The 19,286-nt window shown below is 48.8% G+C and overlaps 1 protein-coding gene and 1 long non-coding RNA gene across 3 annotated transcripts in view; both read right to left on the bottom strand.

Moving 5' to 3' along the window:
- The window catches only part of LOC142466784 (uncharacterized), a 22,557-nt gene extending 7,310 nt beyond the window's left edge, over positions 1-15,247 (bottom strand). Inside the window, exons 1-2 of one of the 2 annotated variants that reach the window (XM_075572195.1) lie at positions 15,026-15,247; positions 10,658-10,865 (exon numbers count right to left, since the gene is read on the bottom strand). The gene's annotated coding sequence lies outside the window, so the exon portion shown is untranslated. The remainder of the gene's footprint in view (positions 1-10,657; positions 10,866-15,025) is intronic. The other variant, XM_075572194.1, reaches the window with a different exon arrangement.
- LOC142466799 (uncharacterized) overlaps positions 1-19,286 on the bottom strand; it is a 303,033-nt gene that overhangs the window by 230,201 nt on the left and 53,546 nt on the right. The gene's annotated exons all lie outside the window — the stretch shown is intronic.

Genomic DNA, 19,286 nt, shown 5'->3' on the forward strand with positions numbered 1-19,286 from the left:
CGCACACACACACACACACACACACACACACACACACACACACACACACACACACACACACACACACACAGTGTCACACACACACAGTGTCCCACACACAGACACACAGTGTCACACACACACAGACACAGTGAGACACACAGACACAGTGAGACACACAGACACAGTGAGACACACACACAAACGTCACCTCTCCTGCCGGCCGCCGCCATCTTAGTTACTCCGCGAGGGAAGGGGGTCCATCCGGGCGCCGCCATCTTAGGTGCCGCGTGGCAGGTGCAGGCTGCCTGTCCACTGCCTGTCCTCGCGCCAGGGAGGGAGGGAGTGGAGCGGGAGCGGAGGTGAGTGGAGGTGAGTGGAGCGGGAGCGGAGGTGAGTGGAGCGGAGGTGAGTGGAGCAGAGGTGAGTGGAGCAGAGGTGAGTGGAGCGGGAGCGGAGGTGAGTGGAGCGGGAGGGAGGTGAGTGGGGAGTGGAGCACCGGGGAGGGGGGGAGTGGAGCACCGGGGAGGGGGGGAGCGGAGCACCGGGGAGGGGGGGAGCTGACACGGGGAGAGGAGGAGGTGCGCGCGGGGGCGTGCGGCGCGTGCTTGAGAGCCGTGGGGGGTGTCCCGGGCGCTCGCTCCGCCGCTGACTGTAGCGGCGCCGGAGGGGGGGGGGTTCGGGGGGGGGGGTGAAAGCGCGGGAAACAGGGAGACACGGGGAGAGGCGGAGCCTCCGGGGACCGGCGGGTAAGAGACCGGGAGATGAGCAGTGTGTGTGTGTGTGTGTGTGTGTGACCTTGGCCCGTCACTCCGCCTCAGGCCAATGAGAGGTGTGCGGGGCGGGGCGGCCCAAGGAACCAATGAGATTTCCCCTAGGGACACAGGCCATGCAGACAAACATACAGTGCTTTCAGAAATATATAGTAGAGATAGTAGAGATGTACCTACTCACTTTTCTCCTGATCATTATAGGAATGAGACTGTGGTTTACATGCTTACATTACCTAGGACGAGTGTCCTATTAATATGAATACATTCATTCAACTTCACAAATATACATTCGTGTGTACCATGTGATTCCTCTTTCCAACACAGGAATATTAACATGTATTTGTCTGGTATCTGTATGTGCTTTTTTGCCTTCTCTGCATTCTAGGTATTTTTTGCAAGCAGGGGTTAATGTGTTGTTTCAGTACTCCATAGTTCCTATATATATATATATACAGGCATACCCCGGTTTAAGGACACTCACTTTAAGTACACTCACGAGTAAGTACATATCGCCCAATAGGCAAACGGCAGCTCACGCATGCGCCGGTCAGCACGTCCTGAACAGCAATACCGGCTCCCTACCTGTACCGAAGCTGTGTGCAAGCGGGGGGACTATAGAGCCTGTTACAAATGCGTTATTTACATCAGTTTTGCACGTATATGACGATTGCAGTACAGTACATGCATCGATAAGTGGGAAAAAGGTAGTGCTTCACTTTAAGTACATTTTCGCTTTACATACATGATCCGGTCCCATTGTGTATGTTAATGCGGGGTATGCCTGTATATATATAGGCCTTTATATTTGGTCCAATTCAGTACATATCTCTTTTGAATAAGACCCTTACCTTCAGTGGATTTTGGTTTGGTTTATTTTTATTTATGATGAGCCTTATCTTATAATACCAACATACTTAACATTATTTGGCTAGTTTTACTGACACAGAGCCATGCTATGAAGACTATGACTTCAATATTCTTTCAACCCATTTTACCTCAATTGATAATTAAGATCATTAAAGCTGCAGTTCAGTCAATATCCTGCATGTGTGTTTTCTTTTAATAAATCAGTTCTGTACTGTGAGAAAATACTTGTAGCATTTTCTTTTTTTTTTTAAAACAACTTTGAAAGACAATTTTTAATGTATTCTAATGTAACGAGCATTTTTGTTTCTATAGCAACCCTTTAGAAAGGCACAACCCCTTCCTTTTCTGTAACAGGCTCTGGCACACCCCTTTGTGAGTCCTGCCCCCACCACAGCCGTGCACGTGCATGAGCACAAATGTATCAGTCATTGCCTGGTCACATGATCTTCCCCACAGAATTGTCAGAGCAGCAGCAGAAAAGGAGAGTAGCTCAGAATTAATTAATTAAACCTTATTCCATTGCACGTGTGTAGTTAATGTTAAATATTAACAACTCATTTAAAATCAAATCTGTATATATCATACTGTAAACAATATGTATATTTAATTTTGTGTGTATGTGAATGTGTACAATTCAATGTGTGTTATTAAAATTAATAATGGCTTGTTCTTGTATAGCGCTGCTAGTTTTACATAGCACTTTACAGAGACATTTTGCAGGCACAGGGCCCTGCGGAGCTTAGGTGTGTATGTATGTGTGTGTATGATATAGATATAAATATGCGCACGCACGCATACACATGCGCACACATACATGCACACACATGAACATGCGCACGCAAACATGCGCCTATGCACGTGAACACGCACACATAAACATGCGCACATATACATAGACACGCACACACAGTGTGTATGTATGTGTGTGTATATATTTATGCTATTGCTTGACCTGAGGAAGAGAGGAAAACTCTTGAAAGCTTGTCCCATGACACAATTCTTGGTCCAAATAAAAAAAGGTATCAACAAATACTGAAGAACTCATATTCTGGTGTGTGTATGTATGTATGCAATATATATATATATATATATATATATATATATATATATATATATATATATATATATATATATATATATACACACACACATATGTATATATATATATCATACATACACACACCAGAATATATATATATATATACAGTGCTTGACAAATCACCCAAAAATCTACTCGCCGAACCAAAAAATCTACTCGCCACCTAGTCCCGCCTCTAGTCCCGCCCCCAACCCCGCCTCTAATCCCGCCCCCAGCCCCGCATTTAAAAAAACCATAAATGAATAAATTTAATACATTTCTAGTAAGAACATTCGTTTTTGACATAAGTTTATTTATTGTATTACATTATACTACAATTAGTCCTTGTTTTGTGTGTGTGTATGTGTGTGTATAAATGTCGAATCTAGAAAAAAAAGCCAGATGTGAATGACTAGTTTCCTGCACCCCTTAACTAGTGCCTGGATGCCCCCGCTTCAGAATGTTTAAAGCAGCAATCCCACCTGGGATCTTACCTGATCCGCAGACCCTCAATGTCCAGGTACCTCATTCCCACAATGTTATACATTGGAGGGGATGTGTTCCCTACCTGTCTTCTGGGTTACGGGGGATTCCAATGTCTTCTGTGTGAAGCTTGAGTCAGATCTGGAAGAAAGCAGTATAGGTTATTTCGGTGTAGTATAGGCAGTTAAGATATACAGGGTAAATAAAATATCCAGATCCAGATTTTGAGACAGAGAGAGGGTGAGACAGAGAGAGGGTGAGACAGAGAGAGGGTGAGACAGAGAGAGGGTGAGACAGAGAGAGGGTGAGACAGAGAGAGGGTGAGACAGAGAGAGAGAGAGAGGGTGAGAGAGAGACGGAGAGAGGGTGAGAGAGAGACGGAGAGAGGGTGAGAGAGAGACGGAGAGAGGGTGAGAGAGAGACGGAGAGAGGGTGAGAGAGAGACGGAGAGAGGGTGAGAGAGAGACTGAGAGAGGGTGAGAGAGAGACGGAGAGAGGGTGAGAGAGGACGGAGAGAGGGTGAGAGAGAGACCGAGAGAGGGTGAGAGAGAGACGGAGAGAGGGTGAGAGAGAGGGTGAGAGGGAGAGAGAGAGGGAGAGACAGAGGGAGAGAGAGAGGGTGAGAGACGGAGAGAGGGTGACTGTGGGGGGATGGGGTGACTGGGTGGGGTGATGGGAGACTGGGTGGGGTGATGGGGTGACTGGGTGGGGTGATGGGGTGACTGGGTGGGGTGATGGGGTGACTGGGTGGGTGATTGGGTGGGGTGACTGGGTGGGTGATTGGGTGGGGTGACTGGGTGGGTGATTGGGTGGGGTGACTGGGTGGGTGATTGGGTGGGGATTACTGACTGACTGGGTGGGGATTACTGACTGTCTGACTGGGTGGGGTGACTGGGCAGGGGGGTGGAATGACTGACTGGGTGGGGGGTGACTGACTGGGTGGGGGGGTATGACTGACTGACTGGGTGGGGGGGTTATGACTGACTGGGTGGGGGGGGGTTATGACTGACTGGGTGGGGGGGTATGTTTGACTTGGTGGGGGGGGGTATGATTGACTGGGTGGGGGGGTATGACTGGGTGGGGGTATGACTGACTGGGTGGGGGGGGTTATGACTGACTGGGTGGGGGGGGTTATGACTGACTTGGTGGGGGGGGTATGATTGACTGGGTGGGGGGGTATGACTGGGTGGGGGGTATGACTGACTGGGTGGGGGGGTTATGACTGACTGGGTGGGGGGGTATGACTGACTGGGTGGGGGGTATGACTGACTGGGTGGGGGGTATGACTGACTGAGGGGGTATGACTGACTGGGTGGGGGGGGGTATGACTTACTGGGTGGGGGGGTATGACTGACTGGGTGGGGGGTATGACTGACTGGGTGGGGGGTATGACTGACTGGGTGGGGGGTATGACTGACTGGGTGGGGGGTATGACTGACTGAGGGGGTATGACTGACTGGGTGGGGGGGTATGACTTACTGGGTGGGGGGGTATGACTGACTGGGGGGGTATGACTGACTGGGTGGGGGGGTATGTTTGACTTGGTGGGGGGGGTATGATTGACTGGGTGGGCGGGGTATGATTGACTGGGTGGCGGGGTATGACTGACTGGGTGGGGGGTATGACTGACTGGGTGGGGGGGTTATGACTGACTGGTTGGGGGGGTATGACTGACTGGGTGGGGGGGTATGACTGACTGGGTGGGGGGTATGACTGACTGGGTGGGGGGGTATGACTGACTGGGTGGGGGGGGGTATGACTTACTGGGTGGGGGGGTATGACTGACTGGGGGGGTATGACTGACTGGGTGGGGGGAGTATGACTGACTGGGTGGGGGGGAGTATGACTGACTGGGTGGGGTGGGGGATGACTGACTGGGTGGGATGGGGGGATGACTGGGTGGGATGGGGGGATGACTGACTGGGTGGGATGGGGGGATGACTGACTGAGGTGGGTGGGGGGATGACTGACTGGGTGGGGGGATGACTGACTGGGTGGGGTGATGACTGGGTGGGGTGGGGGGATGACTGACTGGGTGGGGTGGGGGGATGACTGACTGGGTGGGGTGGGGGGTACCTTTGGTGTCCTACACGTTCTCTCTCTTACACACACACACACACACACACACACACACACACACACACACACACACACACACACACCACACACACACCACTCTCTCTCATACATACACACACACACACACACACACCACTCTCTCTCATACATACACACACACACACTCTCATACACACACACTCTGTGGAACCGGAGGGCAAGCGGGACAGGGGGGGGAAATCCCCTGCCCCGCGCGAGCAGCCACGGGGACAGGAGCGGAGACCAAAGGGGAAGCAGGTTTGGGGGGGGGAACATTCCCCGCTGTCATCTCCTGCCCCACGCGAGCAGCCACGGGGACAGGAGTGGAACCGGAGGGCAAGCGGGACCGGGGAGTGGGTGGGGGGGAAATCCCTGCCGTCATCTCCTGCCCCGCGCGAGCAGCCACGGGGACAGGAGCGGAGACTGAGGGGATGAGAAGGGAAGCGCGAGCAGGAGACAGGGACCGCGCACGCGAGGAGCAGCCATTACTTACCCCTGCAGAGAAGGGCTCCATTCCGCGTCACGACCGCGTCACGGCCAATCAGCCAGGAAAATATTTTGTTTTGTTATTTATTTATTTTTTTAAATTTGTGGGGGGGTGGGGAAGCGGAGACAGCCACGGGGACCGAGGGGAACACCCCTGCTGGCATCGGGAGCAGCCACTGGCACTGGGGGAAAGCGGGGACCGTAGGGCAACCGGGACGGGGGAACATCGCCCACTGTCATCTCCTGCCCCGCGCGAGCAGCCACAGGGACAGGAGCAGAACCGGAGGGCAAGCGGGGCAGGGGGGGGGGGGGGAGATGGGGGGAGAAATCCCCTGCTGTCATCTCTTGCCCGACAGGAGCGGAGACTGGAGGGGATGAGGAGGGAAGCGCGGGCAGGAGACGGAGACGGACCGCGCGCGCGAGGAGAAGCCATTACCCCTGCAGAGAAGGGCTCCATTCCGCGTCACGACCAATTGGCCAATCAGCCAGGAGGATATTTTTTTTGTTATTTTTTTTTTTTAATTTTTTAAAATTTGCGCAGAGCAGGGGGGAAAAGTAGCTGGCCACGGGCCAATTTCCGTTCGCACCTGGCGAGTGGGCGACCGGGTTTGTCGAGCACTATATATATATATATATATATATATATATATATATATATATATATATACACACACACACATATACATATATATGTGTGTGTATATATATATATATATATATATATATATATATATATATATATATATATATACACACACACATATACATATATATGTGTGTGTGTGTATATATATATATATATATATATATATATATATATATATATATATATATATATATATATATATATATGTACATACAACTGTATGCTCATCTGCATGTCTTAGGCAGGTCTGCAACCCCACCTTTCCCCATTATCACCCAGCATACAGCACTTCCACTGCAGCAGGTATATGTATATGTATATACAGTGTTCGACAAACCTATACATTTGCTCGCCCCGGGCGAGTGGATTTAACCCCCGGGCGAGTAAATATTGGCCCAAGCAGCACACGTTTGGTACTAGGTGGCGAGTAGATTTTTTTGTGTGGCGAGTAGATTTTTTGGTGATTTGTCAACCACTGTATATGTATATATGCAGTGGTTGACAAATCACCAAAAAATCTACTCGCCACACAAAAAAATCTACTCGCCACCTAGTACCAAACGTGTGCTGCTTGGGCCAATATTTACTCGCCCGGGGTTAAATCCACTCGCCCGGGGCGAGCAAATGTATAGGTTTGTCGAACACTGTATATATGTATATGTGTGTGTGTGTGTATATATATATATATAGACCATGCGATACCGGTTGCAACACGACATCAAGGGACAGCACGCAGGTAGGTAAATCATAAATTTTCTATATTTGATAGAAGACACAGCGCACATTTCGTATATTACGCATGCGCAATGGTACATAGATCGAGGGCAAATTGGTTCCCTGCAGACGCGCTGATTATTTATTTTTTCTCTGCCACTGCTCACGCATGCGCAACTAGCTTCGTTTCAGCACGGCATGCGTTCCATCGCCTGCAGGCGCCCCCTCTGGCTCATTGACACGCATTTAGTGATTATCTGACTTTTTGCCTTTCACCCCTGACCTGCGCATGCGCAGTTAGTGCGTTTCACTACACGGGCGTACCCCTGCGTTCCAGACAACGTTGGGGGATCCATTCACTTGGGAAGAGACCATAATCATGCTGCATTATCAAACCAGGAATTATTTTATTTGTTGCACCTGTTTGTTATGTGTTTTAGGGTATTTATATGTGTTCTGTTGCACTCTGTATTCACATCACCTTGAGAAAGGTCCCGCATGTAGGACCGAAACATGGTTATGATGTCTTGATAATACAAAGCTTTTTTTTGACCATCTATTGGAGTGCTGCCTCTTGATATTCGTCTCAAACATGGTATCGTATTGCCTATTTATTCTCTACAGGATTTGCACCCATCATCTTGAATTACACGACGGAGCGCCTATTGTTCTTGTTAATTTTTGATATATATTTAATATATATTATATATACACACACACACACACACACACAAACACACACGCGCACGCACGCTTTTGTACCCGGCTTATGTATCTACCCGCACCTCCCTCCCGGTACATCTACCCCTTGCCTGCTGCCAACCCCCCCCCCCCCACACCCCATTGGTAATTCTCCCCCCCGCTTCCAGCACATCTCCCTGCCCCCCCCCCTAATCCCCCGCTGCAGGCACATCTCGCCCCCCCCCCCCCCCCCCCTCTCCCCACGCTGCGACCATGCTGCCGCTCAGATCGCTCATGCTTGAGAGCGGTAACGTCACCAGCTCTCCAAGCATGAGCGAGCGGTGTCCTGCTATTTTTTTTAGAGCGGGGGAGTGGCTATTAGGGAGGGGCTGTCTCTGTGTGTCTCCATTCTCTCCCCCCCCCCATTGCTCTCTCTCTTCTCTCCCATGCTCTCTCTCTCCCCCCCCATTGCTCTCTCCCTGCCCCCCCCCCTCTCTCTCCCTTCTTTTCTCTCCCTTACCCTCTCTCTATCCCTTCCTTTCTCTCCCTTACCTCTCTCTAGCTATCCCTTCCTCTCCTTTCCTCTGTTCCCCCTTCACAGCGTTCCCCCCCCCTCACTGCATTGTCGCACTCAACTGCGTTGCCCCACTCACTGCGTTTACCCATCACTCCATTTTCTCTCCCCCTTCACTCCTCCGTTTTCTCACTCACATCCGTTTTCCTCCCCTCCTCACCCTCACTCCGTTTTCTCCCCTCCCCCACCTCACTCCGGTTTTCCCTCCCCCCCCCCTCCCCCCCCCCACTCCCCCCCCCTCCCCCTCCCCCCCCCCTCCCCCCCCGCCCTCCTTCCCCCCCCCCCCCCCTCCCCCCCCCCCCCCCACCCTCCCCCCCCCTCCCCCTCTCCCCTCCCCACTCCGTTTCTCCCTCCCCCACCCCCACTCCGTTTTCTCCCCTCTCCCCCCACTCCGTTCTCCTCCCCCTCGTCTCCCTCCCCCACCCTTCATGTTGTGGTTATTTTGGGGGTTCAATATGAGCTTATAGGGGTTCTGTATGTTTTGGAGATCACAGTGGAAACAATTTCTCACATTTGAGTAATATCAGAGTACAAGCCGTTTTTCACATACACCCCCCTTAAAGAATGCACAAACATAGCAGGCCCCAGCGTATGTAGGAGAAAGGTTACTGAGCTTGCATAAGATTTTTAGCTGATTTTCATATTCATTTGTTTTTCATATAATGTTTTGTTATTTTCTATAACGTACAAGAGGCATATAATTAATATATTATTTTCTAAGACATAAAAGAGGCGTGATCTTTAGTATTAGGGTATTAATATGTTGTGTACTGTATTTTTTGTCAGACAGCTTATGCCTAAGCCGTCTCCATCCAAGTGTGCACCTGAATGCTTAATAAACTCATTTGTCAGCAAAATCCAGTGCTGTCATGCGCTCAGGCAAACAGTTGAGAGAAATGACACCAAAGTGTCAGTGATGTGACAAGAGGGAACAATCGTCAAGAGGGCGCGGAAGGGGGCCACAATGGAAGTCGGGGATCAGGGGCACTAAGCTTTAACCTGTCAGCACATTCGTCCTGGGTCCCTGCCCTCTTTACTCACGTTCCGTTGCGTGCATCCGGATGAAGATAAGCAGATGAATGGAGGTGAAGAACTGGCGCCTGCTGCCTAGTGTGTGTTTTGTACCAATAAAGCCTTTTGTATTACCGGATTCGTTTGGACCCTGACTGATTGCTGTGGCGCCGGTTCTTCACCTCCATTCATCAGCTCATTTGGTATACTGAATCTTTGTTGTAATATTATTACAGCTTTAACACATTATTAACGGTCGCGTTAATTCCCATATTGCGAGATTGGCCCAAATATCACACCCAGTAAATTATTACCACAATCTTGATATATACCACCATAAAATTGTGGTAATAACAACCATTAGTTTATTATTTCCACGGGCAGGGCCACCAACAGAGGGGGTCTGCTGGGGTTGGCAGGGCCGCCAAGAGGGGGGGGAGGGGGACAAAGGATAATGACTACCGGTCGCGGTCGGGCCCCGGCTCTGCATCAGATGCAGGCCTTCCTGTCCCAGCCTCTGACATGAGCGCGCTGGGCCCCTCTGACTTCAGCGCGCCTAAGCTTCCGATGCGAGGTGACTGGAAGCTCGGCGTGGAACACAGTGAGGACGCCTGCATCTGATGGGCGGTCGCAGCCAGGCCCCGACTCTCAGCTGGTCCCCACAGCCACCGCCGGTCCCGACCATCCCCAAGGTATGTCTGCTTTTTTATATATGTTTTGGGAGATAGTGGGGATCTTTTTATATGTATTGGGGGGGGGGGGGGAGTGGGGGAAGTGGGTGTTGGTTTAGCTCATCTTACCTATGTATATAATGGGCAGTATATTGGCCATTATATACATAGGAAAAATAGGGCTAACGCCAGCCTTGAGTAGGTGATAAAATATTTGCAGTATTTCTGCCGTTCATCCCGTTCTGATAAATATCAGAACTTGATGTATGGCAGTTTTTACTTGAAAATGTGATATTATGCCTGTTTTGTATCGGATCTGATGCTTTTAACGGGTCCGATAAAAAGTGCTTTATTTTTGGAGCTGCTACGCTGATTCATTGCACGGTAACAATAAGGCACTTTTTTATTGGCGGTGATATGGTATTTTTGGTTACCGCAGCTTGATGTATCTGGCCCTTTGACTCAAGTCAGGTTTAGTGATGTTAAGTTCTAGTTGACCCATAATGGTGTATGCAGATCTATCAATATTTGCAATTTAACATCAGTAATAAGACAATAGAGATGTAAAAACCACGGAACACACATATTACTGATTACCTTGTGCTGGCGCGTTACTTTCCCACAGCGCACCCTCTTGATACCAAGCTCTTTCCCATATTCATCTCCATACCAGACCAGGAGCTCTGTGTGTGGGGGGAGCTCTGTGTGTGGGGGGAGGTCTGTGCAGGTTCTGAAGTAGATTTTCCTGTGGTACTGCAACGCCACAAGGTTCTGTTCTTCCTCGTTTCTCGCACAATTTACAAACCTAAAATTGGGAGAGTTAGTGAGGTCACAAAGTAATGGCTATTTTATAAAGGAAGAGCTGAAAAAAGATACAAGTTGTTAATAATGTGACTTGTCTTTTCTTACTTCTCTACAGCTTTTGAGGTGAACAGAAGTTAATGGAGAGCAATGTGTATACCAGCGGTGCGCAAAACTTTTCTGTTTGCGGCCCCCTTCCCGTAACGGCTCGGAGCTTCGCGGCGTCATATGATGTCATGTGACGCGTTGCCATTTGACCCAGCGGCATCATTTGACGCCGCGTTGTCATGGCGACGCCTCACCGAAGAGGTAGTTCATGGCCACACCTCCCCCTACCCCCCCACGCGCGCATCCCATCGCTCCACAGATTGTGGATTTGACCCGTGCATGTTTTGCCAGGCAGTCAGACTCGTGTTCAGCAGTGACCACTGGGGCTGTAGCCTAAGGCCTGGGAGATAGTGTAGTGAAGAGCACTGAGCAGCGCTGACGCTCATGCTCTCCTGCTCAAGCAGGAGATTTTTCGTGTCCCTGCATGAGCGTCAGCGAGAGCGCTTGTGTGCCGGGTGGGAGCCGGGCCTGAAGGCGGGGATAGGGCGCCACGTCACGGCACCGACGTCACGTACTGCCATTGGCTTCTGGCAGTCCCGTGATCAGCCCTGCTTCCCTGAGCGGCAAAATTTAAACTTGCCATTGCCACATGCCTCCGCACGCCTGCGGAAGCGCCGTCTAAAGCCACGCTGGCGCGCCTCAGCACGGTCTTTTTGACCATGTCCGAGGCCTAAGGCAACATACAAGCAGCAATGGTGCTGAACAAGGCTGTGAGGAGAAGACAGGAGAGAGGGGAGAGGTGCAAAGAGCTGCTGTGATCACATGCTCATTGCCATTTACTTGAGTGGCTGTTACAGTGCAATTGAGGCTATTGCACTTTAGTGAATCTAGTGTTTGGTAAACAGAGGAGGCAAAGTGGATAAGGAAAAATAACCCCCTGCAGATCAGTACCTGGGAGGCAAATAAAGGGTGTGGGAGGAAGGGGGATACAGAACACAAACAGCAATAGAAACACAGTAAGAGAAACCATGTGAGACGGGTAACTCTTCTCCTGAGGGGGTATTGGGGAAATAATTTGACAAGCTGTTTGGGGGTTAAATAAAATGAATATTTCTGTTTCTTCAGTAGTTTCAGGAGGTTTTGCAAGGATTTGGAAAAACAATAAGTGATGGTAATTGTCAGAGTAATAGTCTGGAGAATATAGATTTTGCATTAGTTGCCCAGTAAACTAGGTAAAGTCGTGTAAATGACAGCAACCAAAGTTATCCATAATGTCAACAGCTGCCTCTGATTAAATAAGGCTTCGAAAAAAGTGTGCCCCTGCGTTCCTAAAACGGGGAAAGACTTGTGTGGGGTGAGAGGAAAAGGCGCGCTTAGGATAGCTAGCAAGGAGAAAAGGCTGATTATACAAACTCTTATGGGTTTGTAATCTCAGGATTTATTTAAACTGAAGCAGAGTAGGAAAATGGTATTTAAAGGGGCAGTCCCTCCTAGGAAGAACGTGAACCAACAACAATGGCATATTTAATAGGTTAAATGCTGCGAATTGGCAAGTTAAAAAACCCTTTTAGCAAACAAAAAAACATAACACTGCCATAGAAAACAAGGTAATTATAATGCCCTCATTAGTCAGACACATTAATGTTCCTGGAGAAATACAGAACATGATTTCTTTCACAATACACAAATAAGTCAGTTATTTTAACCCTTTGAGTGATGGAGGGGTCACATGATCGCTCCCTCACTGATGACACGACGGACGGGGAGACCCCCCCCCCCCTTCTATCCCACGTAGTGATAGATCCGTCCTGCCCTGCACAGGAGCACAGAATGACATCTCCCCTAGGAAAACTAGCAGGATAACTATGACGTAGCTATTACATCATGGGGCCAGACGCGGTGTCATAGCAGCTACATCAAAAGGGCACCCAATGGGTTAAATGGTGATTTCATCCTTTTCAAGGAAGTCTTGTACTCCAAGTGATTTCATGTTTTTCCGCCGCTAGGTTGGATTTAAAGCAGAAGTTCAAGCTGCCTTTAAAAAATAAATAAAATATATGTTCCCCTTCGATATGCGCATCAATGCAATGCAAACACCGACAAGTGATTAGATAAGTTGCCGATCGATCCGTTCTCCTGTGATCAATCGGCGAAGATTCGGCTTGAGGGGTCACTAAATCACTGTGTAAATGCAGTCAGTGGAACATATTTTTATATTCACATGAGGCTTCTCCAGCAGCAGCATCTCCCTGTCAAAGTAAGTATTGTTACTTGAACTGGTTCCTGGGGTAAGGTCAGCCCCTACTATTAATCCAGATATATGCAGGTGGATATTCCAGAGATACAGGTTTAAACCTGTGGATTCTACTATTCTGTTTATCCCACTTAAGTCTACTAAATTATTATTAATAAGCTATTAGATAACACTTATGATCTAGCCTATGTGCCTCTGTGCCTTCACTATCTATAATAGGAGTTATGTATTTTAATCCAGCAGTGTGCAAACTGGGGGGGGGGGTGAGCGTGGCAGCTACAGGGGCCCTAAGCTCTACCCCACGAAATTTAAATTAAATGGCGGGGGAGGTTTGAAGCCTCGGTAACTCCCTTAGGCTAAGGCCCCGCTCCCTCCGTCAGCGCGCCCGCACTGCATGCACTGCATGCAGGCAGTGCCCTGTGAGGCACAGACCGCTATCTGCGGTCTGTAGGGAGCTGGAGCGGGAGCCGGAGCAGGGGTGTGCGTGGTTTGAGCGGGGGGGGTGGTTTGGGTGGTGGGGGCGTGGTTTGAGCGGGGGTGGGGGGTGGGTGGTTTGAGCGGGGGTGGGGGGTGGGTGGTTTGAGCGGGGGTGGGGGGTGGGTGGTTTGAGCGGGGCTGGGGGGTGGGTGGTTTGAGTGGGGGGGGGCGTGGTTTGAGCGGAGGGTCCGTCCGTTCGTACCCCCCTCCTCCGGTGTGCAGGAGCCCAGAGGCCAGGCTCCCTCCTCCTGAATCAAACTGGGTTAGCCGGCAAAAAAACAGGCCGCCTCTCTACGAGCTCCATCCCTGCTCCCCTGCTTACCTATTATTGGCTCACACGCGCACCACGTGACGCGTCAACACTCCAGAACACCTTCTTCTGGTAGCGCTGGCCGGCTGACGCATCACAGCACGTAGTGAGCCACGGAGGGAGGCAGCGGGGACCATTGGATTACAGGTAAGGGGCTGGTGGTGCACGCGCACGCGGCCGCACGCACACGCGGCCGCACGCACCACCGGATGCAGCGGGACCAAGCCCTTACATGGTATCTGTCGGGTCGTCGGCGATGCGGCGCCATGGCAACGCGCAGGGGTCATGTGATGTCATGCATCGCCATGGCAACGTGCATCAAATGACGCGGCGGGGTCACGTGCCGTCACATGACCTGCAAAACCATTTTACGCTGAGTACTTGTAGAGGGGGCGCAAACGCTGCGGTTCCACGGCAGGTGGACGCAGCTCAAGAAGTTTGCGCACCCGTTTTAATCTATATATCCCTAATGGTTTGTACTTTGCCTTGTTATCTTATGCCCAGATAACTGTGTGTAATAATGCTGCTTTTGACTGTAAGCTCATAAAACGAAACCATCTTTTAACTTGCTCCTTTTCAGCTTTAACCCCTTCGTTTTGACAGAAAACTAATCTTAGAAAGAAAATATCAGCATGGCTGCTCCCAGTTCTTCAGACTAATTTCTAGTCATTAAATATCCTTTATGGCACCAATATAGTGCGTACATGTTGCTTCAATTTCCTGTTACTTAAGTGTAACTTAATTTGACTTCTCCACAGTTCAGTAAGTGTGCTGAGCTGTCCCTGAGTGACTCTATTTTGTTATTGGTTTTCCAGGTTGCTTGGCGCCGTGCCGTCTTATGACGCTGCGATGACGTCAGACAGTAACCAAGAAGTACTGAGGCTGCAGTTGCTGCCCGGCTGTAAACACAGGTGATGGGTATGAGGGGATTGTGTAACCCCTAGGGGTATATATACCTGTTAGTGTCACTATTGCAGTAAGGTGTATGGTCTGAGGAGAGGACGTGTCTGTCCTGAAACGCCACGTGTTTGCATATACCTGCTCTGATGCTTTGAATACAAAGTAAGTTACTTACAGAAAAGGCTCCTGTGTGCTTCCTGCACCACTTTATTTCTTCATCTTCTCTTTCCCGGAAGTGGAGACACTAACTACATCCGGGTCACAGCTCTGTGTCCTACTGCGCATGCTCACACTAAGGGGATCATGGGAGTTGTAGTTTTAGACTTCAAAACGGATCACGTTGTCACATACTGTGTAGATTAGAAACAAGACAGTAACATTTCCCAGGCACTGTGCTAGGGAAAGATAGTTTCTGCTGCATGTAGATGTGTATACTCCTCTTGGTCCTTAATATATTCCAGTAAAGCTGCTTCAGTTCCTCCCTTTTGGCCAATGTTGATATGAAGGAGGTAACCTGGATATGACATAAACCCTGAGGCTGTAACACAACTAAGGCCGCGTCCATAGCAGGCGAAGCTGCGCTGAGCCGTGCGGACGCTCCGTACTGAGCCCCTGCATCCTCCATGAGGATGCCTTGAGAGGGGGCTCACGCGAGCGTCCGCAGGCGTACTGAGGCGTTGGAGTTTTCAGCCAACAGCCGAGCTGTTTTTCAGCGCGCTGTTGGCTGAAAACATCCAATGAGTGCGGAGCAGCGTCAACGTCACGGCTCCATGACGTCGGTGCCGTGACGTTGATGTCGGTGCGTCGCGGGCGATTGGCCCCGCAATGTCACTGCCCCGTCTCCCTCAGTCTCCCCCCGCCTCCGATCGCGCCCGCTGGCTCGCCTGCATGGGCATGAAATCGCCCAGATTTCAGCAGACGAGCATCAGCGCGGCTCGGAACGCCTCACCCCTCTATGGCCCCGGCCTAAGGCGCGTCCATAGCAGGAGTAGCCATGCTGAGCCGTGCGGACGCTCCGCACTGAGCCCCTGCATCCTCCATGAGGATGTCTTTAGAGGGGGCTCCCGCGAGCGTCCACAGGCGTGCTGATGCGGCAGCAATTTCAGCCGACAGGAAAACTGTTTCCAGACCGCGCTGAATAAGTCACGTGGGCGGCCAACAACTAATCAGAGGTAAGTGAAGCAGAAAATGGAAACATGTAAATAAAAATGTTGTGATTATTTTTTTGTATGCCTTTTGCTTTGATTTGTGCTTTCACTTGTGCTGTGACTTGTGTGCTGTGAGTTGTGTGCTCTGATGGATCCAGCACTTATTGAAGACTTGCTCCATGAGGTCTCCCTCAGAGATCCATTGTGGAACCAACGTTCCAGAACTTATCATGACAGAAATGTCCACGATAAGCTCTGGAAATAGATAGCGCAGCTACTGAACACATCACGTAAGTATTGGTTTTTATTGGGCTGTATCAATTTATTTTCCCCACCCTTTCTCCGTATACATGTGTATTTGCATTCCAACCCCTACAGCGTACCCATACGCCTGTACTTATATATTTTCCCCCCCTTTCTGCGTATTCATGTGCCAGTAATCCATAGTATCCATAGTATAACAAATGCATGTTTTATCAATTGTATTTTATATGAAAATTGATGGCATGTTTTTTTTATTTCTTTTTTGTAGCATCAATAGCAAAAAAGGAAGTGGAAAAACCTTCGTGGCAGGTACCGGCGGGAGCCGAAGAAGTTCAATCCACCACCGATGCTTGGTCCAGGGTCCCCTGAACGTGAAGACCCATCGACGTGGCCATATTTTGAACTAATGAGTTTTCTGAAAGAGTAAATGCCGCCGGCGAAAACTACATCTAATTTGGAAGAACCCGGAAGCCAATATGAGCCCTTCCTGGAGTTGTCTTTCGTGGACGATGATCCGTGTACAGAGCCAGTTTCTTCTGTATCAACGCTGGAACCTACAGCAAAGAAACAGCATCCCAACACCGATTTGAAGCGAAAAATGATGCAAATCGAGCAAAATACATTTGGATTGATGCTAGCCATGATGCAGACAACCAATGAAGAATTGTAATTTTTTAAAAGCTTGGTCCCCCATGTTATGCCTTTGGAGAAATTGTCAAAGCTTCAGCTGTGACAAAAAAAAAGAACTTGTATTTGATGCGGTGGCCGAATTTGTGGCGCATAACTAGATCCCTGATGAAGTAGCTTATGCTATGAAACGTGCGTTTGATATATTTAGTATCTAGCCCCTACGGTTATATCTCTGCCATAAACCCTTGCTGAGGTGTAGAGAGACTTGCTCCGAACTTTCTTGTGACGTCACCAATCCACTTTGCGGCAAGGATTGCCTTACGGCAAGTCGCGAATCGGCCGCAAAACTACGTGGACTTTCCGGAGAGGCGAGCCTGACGGCGGTTCCAGCGGGCACGGTGCAAAGACGTTCTTGCAGACTTCGTAGAGCTAGACTAAGCCAGCCAGTGACGGCCTAAATCGACGGACGATCAGCATTATCTCACCCATCTTGGTGACACGGCGGTTGCTAGGTTCTACGGTTCCTGTGCGTCTGGTGGTGCCGGGTAACATGTTAACCTAAGTGCACGATATGCCTACTTTTGTCTTCACTTATGTACACAGATATCATACCTTTTAATATATATTAATTGATTTGAACTTACTTCACCATTTGCGTCTGCGCTTGTTTTCTTTTGTTTCAGTTCTAGGAGTGATTTCTCACTCCTATATCCACAGCTGCAGACCTTATACCTTCCAAGGTTGTGTTATATTTATATCACTTAGGTATATATGGGTTATATTCCCTTATTGCAATAGAGGGTTTCTTTGCGAACTTAAAATCTGTTTTTTTGCCTTTAAAATTAAAGTTACAATAATATAATCTTACCAATCTAGTTCAATAAATATTTATACTGTTCATTTAACTTTTGTGTGTTTCTTCTCCATTTATGGAATTTTATTATACAATTGTTAAAAAAATTATAAAAAAAGACAAACGGTTATGACCGACATATTTAGTGACTCTCTCACACGCACCCACTCACAGAGTCACTGACAGTGGGCAAAAGACACTCACTGACAGTGGGCGAAAGCCACTCACTGGCACACTGACTCACTGAACCAATGCATTTTGCATTTCAAATGTGTTTATTGATATTTGTTTGGACTAAGAACAACAATTAATAACCATGTCCAAATAATAAACTTTATTAACGTTACATGTTTTATACTTTGGTGAACAATGTTTTACATATCATTTTGCCATGGCACAGCTCCCTCCGCATTGAAATAATCTCTGAATGAATCAGAAATGCATTTTGCAATTTTTCCAAGTGCACTGTTAGCTTTATTTCTGCGGAGTGAAGTAGGAAGTACTGCTGTACGATCAATCATTACAGCATCATTTGTTCCTTCCAAATCAAGAACCACATTATGTAGTATAGCCACACATTTAACAATACGTTTTGCATTTGGCACAGAAGTTTCTATCACTTTCAATAGTATTCGCCATTTTACTGACATTATACCAAATGCGCACTCTACACACTGTCTGGCCCTTGACAGTCTGTAATTAAAGATTTCACCCTCTTTTGTTAAGCCTTTCCTACAATAGGGCTTCATAATGTATTTCAGCAATGGTTAGGCCTCATCTGCTAGTAGGACATTGTCATGGGAGAGGGGGTTTGGCCCGGTATTGAAGGGGTTACACCCCATTTGGCCACCCCCTGCTCTCACGTGGGAAGCAAGGGGTTAACTGGACTGCGGTTCATTAAGGTGTTTTTACCCTGCTTCAGCAACCAACTGGAGCATTGGGTGTGAAATATAGCACCTGTGACAAATGTTCTCTACACAGAAGGCCCAGCTTCAAAGCATTTCTTGACAAGGGGTTTTATGGGGGCCAGCGGTGCGGCTACAGAAGGAGATATCAGAATGAGTGACCTTATTAAATATAAGAATATCATGAGATGTTCTCGGCTGAACATGCTAAAACCTACATGGGTGTATCTGTGGGACCGAGTCGCAAATAATGATTACAGACACATGATATCTAGCAGGTACTAAGAGACAGATATTAATATCTCTCTTAATTTTAGTGTTACACAGTAATATTTAGTCTCATTGGGAGCGTCATGCGTGCCTGAATGTATTAATATGGCTTGCGTGCCAGTAAGTATTACTGAACTGAACTGAAGTTATGAAGTTATTTAGATAGGAAAAGCAGTTTTTAAACGTCCTGGGGTGGGAGGAGTTTTACTCTGGGGTAAGACTGTCAAACTCACCACTGATTTACGACGGGTTGGGTTTAGGTTGTGTTCAATGGGAAATAACTGTATTTAAGGCTGAGCAAGTGTTGGAGGGGGGCTGAGGAAATAAGCCCCCTGATTAGAATAATACCCACCCAGTGGGCAGGTA

The sequence above is a fragment of the Ascaphus truei genome, chromosome 15, assembly GCF_040206685.1.
Source record: "Ascaphus truei isolate aAscTru1 chromosome 15, aAscTru1.hap1, whole genome shotgun sequence".
In the NCBI taxonomy this organism is placed as follows: domain Eukaryota; kingdom Metazoa; phylum Chordata; class Amphibia; order Anura; family Ascaphidae; genus Ascaphus; species Ascaphus truei.